Below are 6091 nucleotides of genomic sequence, written 5' to 3'. Positions count from 1 at the left end.
CTTTACTTTCTTCAACTCGGTGTTGTAGAATTGAGTCTCTGGCTACTCAGTAGAGGTCCCAATCTGTAATTGTGCCTTGGGTGTACCCTGTCTTCTTGACATTAGCAAAAATTTCTACTTTCAAGCATATAATATTTATTGTAAAGGGGAAGTAAGCAGGGCCAGAACGTCTAGCGGCACAGTTTCGAATTTCTTTCAGAATGATCTTTCCCACATCAATGGTCTTACCCGTTAAGATCGAGTATAGTAAGACCATTTGCTCCAATGAAATTGTAGTCCCATGTGAGCTAGGCAGAAGGCTGAAAAGGATGAAATAAAACCATACCTTTGCAATAGGCGTTAAGTATTCTCTTCGACACGTGTGGGTTCCTTGTTTCGACATAGTCCAACTAGAACCTTCAACTGTAAGCTCCTCGAGAATTTCTTGCAGAAGTTTCGGCTTGATATTGCTCATCAAAGACGAAGACTCGTCATTCTCGAAATCAGGCAATTCAAAGAACTCATTAATAGCATTCGAATTTATAGGTACCTTGATTCTGCGAATAGGGACTTCTGTCATCTCGCTTAAAGTTAAATTCGCATAAAAATCACGAACTAGCTCCTTATCCACACTAGTTCTCTTTTCATAAAATAGTTCCTAATTGAGAGCTTCAGCAATTTGACGAATACGTGCCATGAAGTCTCTGTAGTTGCTCTCCTTCAGCGTGAAACCTTTCTCAGGATGCATCTGTTGATTTTTGTAGGTACTCTCGTATCTCACTTTAGCTTCAACACAATGGAACTTGCTTTGTGTTTCGTCAATTTGAGCAGAGGCACGAGTTCTCTTGCAAGGCATAATTGACCTTTTTGCAAAAATATAAGAACTCAAAGAAAATTAATGCAAGAAAAAGATGGAAAATTAAAAGGAGGAGGGTTGAAGAATTTTGGCTTAAGGCTTTGTGTGAAAAAGGGTGCCGCACAAGGCTAGAGAACAAGCAGCAGCACGTAAGGGTGTGCAGCAAGAAGAGCACGGCACTTCGTCGAGCAGGCCTGGAGCTTGTGCGGGAGCTGGGACGTGGCCTGGGCAGTAGCAACAAGGGCACGCAGGTGGGGCGCTAGAGTAGCAGAATGTGACCTGGGCAGGCGCTGGACTGAAATAGTAGGCGCACGAGTGGGAGATGGGTGCTAATCGGGTCGCGCAGCGTGATGCTGCTGGGTGTTTGCCGACTAGGCTGCTGGAGCTAGGGGTGTTACGACACAAGGTGTTTTGGTTTTTGGTTGATGCATGGATTGGAGGTATAAGGTGGTATTTATAGCATAAGTAATAGGACTTAAAATAGAACTCTTAGTCTAATTTAATAATTAAAGATGAGAGTTTAATTCTAATCCTACTCAAATTTAACAGCAATTAATAATTAAATATAAGCATATAGAATTATCAATTTCTATTAATTATTAAGATAAACATAAAATTAAAATTAAAATTAAATTAATCCTAATTCTAATTTAAGTTGATAAAAATTAATATATAAATTATAATGAATATAATTATGTATTAAAGTTTATCAAATTATAAATAATGTTTAAAAAAATATTTCTTCTAGATGGCTCAAAAAAATTTACAAAGAAAGGCACCTAATTTTCATTATTTACAAAATGAGCAATCAAACTTTAAAAATAATTCAATTTAAGTCCCTAGACTCAATGAAAATAAAAAATTGAGTTGCAAATTAAAAATTGGATCAAATTGACCCTTTTATTTAAAAAAATTATTTTGTTGATTAGGGAAAAATTTCTTGAAAAATTATGTTAAAATAAATTCCAAGGAAAGATTGGAGGGGTCACAAATGGTCCCGCTTAAGTTCCAACCTCTTAGACAGAATTTATTTAAACATACTAAACTCGAAAAATAGACCCTAAATTATTTATTAAACAAAATACGAAAAAAAATTAAATATCTGATAAAATGAATGAGACGTTATTCCGTTCAGTTTTATTCCCCCAATAGTGTTTCAAATGCTGAGCATTTACTTGAAAATTACCTCTCTTACCTTGGAGTTCAACAACTTCGTATGGATAGACTCTTTGAATTGTAAATGGGCCAGACCAACGTGATTTTAGCTTACCTAGAAAGAACTTCAATCTCGAGTTGAACAACAATACTTGCTGACCTGCTTCAAATTCTCGAACCCGGATGTGTTTGTCATGCCATTTCTTGAGTCTCTCTTTGAGTAATTTGGCATTTTCATATGAGAACATTCGGAATTCTTCTAACTCGTTGAGTTGGAACATCCGTCTTTGTTTTGCGAGCTTAGGATCTAAGTTGAGTCGTCGAAGAGCCCAGTAAGCTTTGTGCTCTAACTCCAAAGGTAGATGACATGCTTTATCGAAAACCAGCCTATAGGGTGACATCCCTAAAGGTGTCTTGTACGCTGTCCTCTAGGCCCATAAAGCGTCATCTAGTCTTTTGGACCAGTCTCGTCGGTTTGGGCAAACTACCTTCTCCAATATGCCCTTGATTTCTTTATTTGCCAGTTCAGCTTGTCCATTCGTCTGTGGATGGTAAGCCGTTGCAACCTTGTGTTTCACCCCGTGCTTGTCTAGTAACCATTTTAACCACTTATTCACAAAGTGGGACCCTTCATCACTAATGATGGCTCTCGGGGTTTCAAACCTCGTGAACACGTGTTTTCTGCAAAAACTTCATCACAACCCTAGCATTGTTTGTCAGATATGCCTCTGCCTCGACCCACATGGACACATAATCTATTGCTACTAGTATATACTTGCAACCAAAAGATGAAAGGAAGGGCCCAAGAAATCAATACACCAAACATCGAATAATTCGACCACAACAATGTTTGTTCGAGGCAACTCATTTCTGTTGATGACATTTCCAACTCTTTGACATTGGTCACAACTCTTTACGTATGCATATACATCCTTGAATAGTGTTGGCCAAAAGAATCCGGCTTGCAATACTTTGGCTGCAATACGAGTTCCTCTGAAATGACCCCCACTTGGGGCTGAGTGATAGTGGTATAGAATCTTCGGTATTTCTTCTTCTGCCACGCATCTCCTAATCATCTGATCTGCACACTTTTTAAACAGATATGGTTCCTCCCAGAAATAGTACTTCACATCGTGAAAAAACTTTCTCTTTTGTTGATATGTCTTATCATACAGCATTAAACCACAAGCTAAAAAGTTAGCAATATCAGCAAACCAAGGGGTATTATGGACATGACTTACCTTTAGTATATGTTCATCTGGAAATGTTTCTTAAATCGGTACAAGTGGAGAATTCCCTTCTTGCGGCTCCAATCTGGACAAGTGATTTGCTACTTGGTTTTCTACTCCTTTTCGATCTTGAATTTCCAAATCGAACTCTTGAAGTAGAGGTACCCATCGGATCAACCTCAGCTTAGCATCTTTCTTGGCAAGTAAATATTTAATTGTCGAGTGGTCTGTATAGACAGTTACCTTGGTACCTACAGGATAAGATCGAAACTTGTCGAAAGCAAATATGATAGCAAGTAACTCTTTTTCTATTACTGTATAGTTTAACTGAGCTCCTGTCAGAGTTCAACTTGCATAGTAGATGGGATGAAAAGCTTTGTTCCTTCGCTGGCCTATGACAGCTCCTATTGCGAAGTCACTTGCGTCACACATTAATTCAAATGGCAAGTCCCAGTCTGGTGTGACAACTATGGGTGCTGTGACTAATCGATTCTTCAATCCATTGAAAGTTTTTAAGCATTCCTCATTAAATTTGAATATCGTGTCCGTCTCTAATAATTTGCATAAAGGTTTAGCAACTTTGGAGAAGTCCTTGATAAATCTTCGATAGAACTCAGCGTGGCCCAAAAAGCTCCTAACACCCTTTACAGATGTTGGAGGTGGGAGTTTCTCAATAACATCTACTTTTGCTCTGTCTACCTCGATCCCATGTCTTGTTATCCGATGCCCCAGAACGATGCCTTCTCGTACCATAAAATGGCACTTTTCCCAATTAAGTACTAGGTTCGTTTCTTCGCATCGCCTAAGTACCTTAGCTAGATTGGCTAAGCAATCATTGTACGTATCTCCAAACACTGAAAAGAAGTCCATGAAAACTTCCAAAAATTTCTCAACCATGTCAGTGAAAATAGACATCATACATCTTTGAAACGTAGCAGGTGCATTATATAAACCAAATGGCCGTCTAAATGCAAATGTACCGTACGGGCAAGTGAATGTGGTCTTGTGTTGATCTTCCGGTGCTACCGTAATCTGGTTGTACCCTGAGTATCCATCGAGAAAATAGTAGTAATCTCACCCCGCGTGTCTATCCAGCATCTGGTCTAAGAACGGCAAAGGGAAGTGATCCTTCCTAGTTGCCTTGTTTAGCTTTCGGTAATCGATGCAGATTCTCCATCCGTAACTGTTCTGGTCGGTATCAACTCGTTATTCTCATTCTCTATGACCGTGATACCTCTTTTCTTTGGTACGCACTGAACTAGACTTACCCATGAACTGTTTGAAATGGGGTAAATGATACCCACATCTAACCATTTGATAATCTCTTTTTTCACTACGTCCTTCATGATGGGGTTTAGCCTTCATTTTCCATCGATCATCCCTTTTTCACCATCTTCTAGGATGATCTTGTGCATGCATACAGATGGACTAATATCGCGAATATCGGCTATGGTCCATCCGATAGCCTTCTTAAATTGTTTCAGAACTAAGATAAGTTTCTCTTCTTGCTCAGTAGTTAACTCTACTGAAATAATCACAGGCAGAGTAGAAGCATCACCTAAATAAACATATTTTAAATGAGAAGGTAATACCTTGAGTTCTAGTTTAGGTGGCTCCTCGATTGATGCTTTTGGTTGTGTGTAATCTCTCTCCTCTAAATCCAAAGATTCAAAATGGGATTGTGGATTAAATCCCTTTTGATTAGCTTCTAGTAAAGCTAAGTTTTCATCCACCTCTTCATCACTAGGAGGGTTTGATGTCAAAATTCTTTCTAGAGGATCCTCAACAGAGTTGAGTTCCTTCTCCACTATGAAATCCTCTAAGTCGAATACTGCAGAACAATCATCTATTGCTTCAGGAAATTGCATTAACTTGAAAATGTTAAATGTTACCTGATCATCCTGAACGCGCATAGTAAGTTCGCCCTTTTACACATCAATAAGTGTTCTTCCGGTTGCTAAGAATGGTCTCCCCGGGATAATTGGTACTTTTTTGTCTGCTTCGAAATCTAAAATTACAAAATCAGCAGGAAATATAAACTTATCTACACGTACCAATACATCCTCGATTTTTCCTTCTGGATGTGCTAAGGATCGATCTGCTAGCTGAAGTGTAATCGTAGTAGGTCTAACTTCACCTATCCCAAACTTTTTAAATATCAACATAGGCATCAAGTTGATACTTGCGCCCAAGTCACATAATGCCTTACCACAATAAGCTGCTCCAATGTTGCATGGTATGGTAAAACACCCAGGATCCTTCAGCTTAGGGGGTAATTTGTCTTGAAGATATGCACTGCATTCCTTCGTCAAAGCTACCGTCTCAAATTCTCCAAGTCTTCGCTTTTTGGATAGGATATCTTTCATGAATTTTACATAATTTGGCATTTGTTCAAGTGCTTCAACCAACGGGATGTTGATATGTAGTTGCTTGAGTACGTCAAGGAACTTCTTGAATTGGACCTCCTGTTTTTGCTTCTAGAGTCTTTGAGGGTAAGGTGGTGGAGGTTTATATACTGGAGTTGGTACTGGTTAATTTGTCTTTGGCAGTAATTCTGCTGCTAACGGAGTGGTTGGATGATCAGAGTTGGCTGGTTCTAAGGTTACCTTTTCAGATCTTGCAGGTTCTGGTTCTAGTGGAACTGGAACTTCAACACTCGATTAAACTTCTTCCAAATCTTGAGCTTCAACATGCTCCTTTTCAGCTTCAATGATGTTGGGCTCTACCCTTTTTCCGCTCCTCAATGTTAGTGCTTTACAATGCTCCTTCCCTGGATTTTTTGAATTTTCTGTATCACTAGGTAGAGCACCTTGTGGACGGTTCCTAAGTTCAGTAGCAAGCTGGCCCACTTGATTCTCCAAATTCCTTAGAG

Source organism: Gossypium hirsutum, chromosome A02, assembly GCF_007990345.1.
Source record: "Gossypium hirsutum isolate 1008001.06 chromosome A02, Gossypium_hirsutum_v2.1, whole genome shotgun sequence".
NCBI classification, from domain to species: Eukaryota; Viridiplantae; Streptophyta; class Magnoliopsida; order Malvales; family Malvaceae; genus Gossypium; species Gossypium hirsutum.
The sequence above is the reverse complement of the archived record's forward strand: the minus strand, read 5'-3'. Positions refer to the sequence as shown.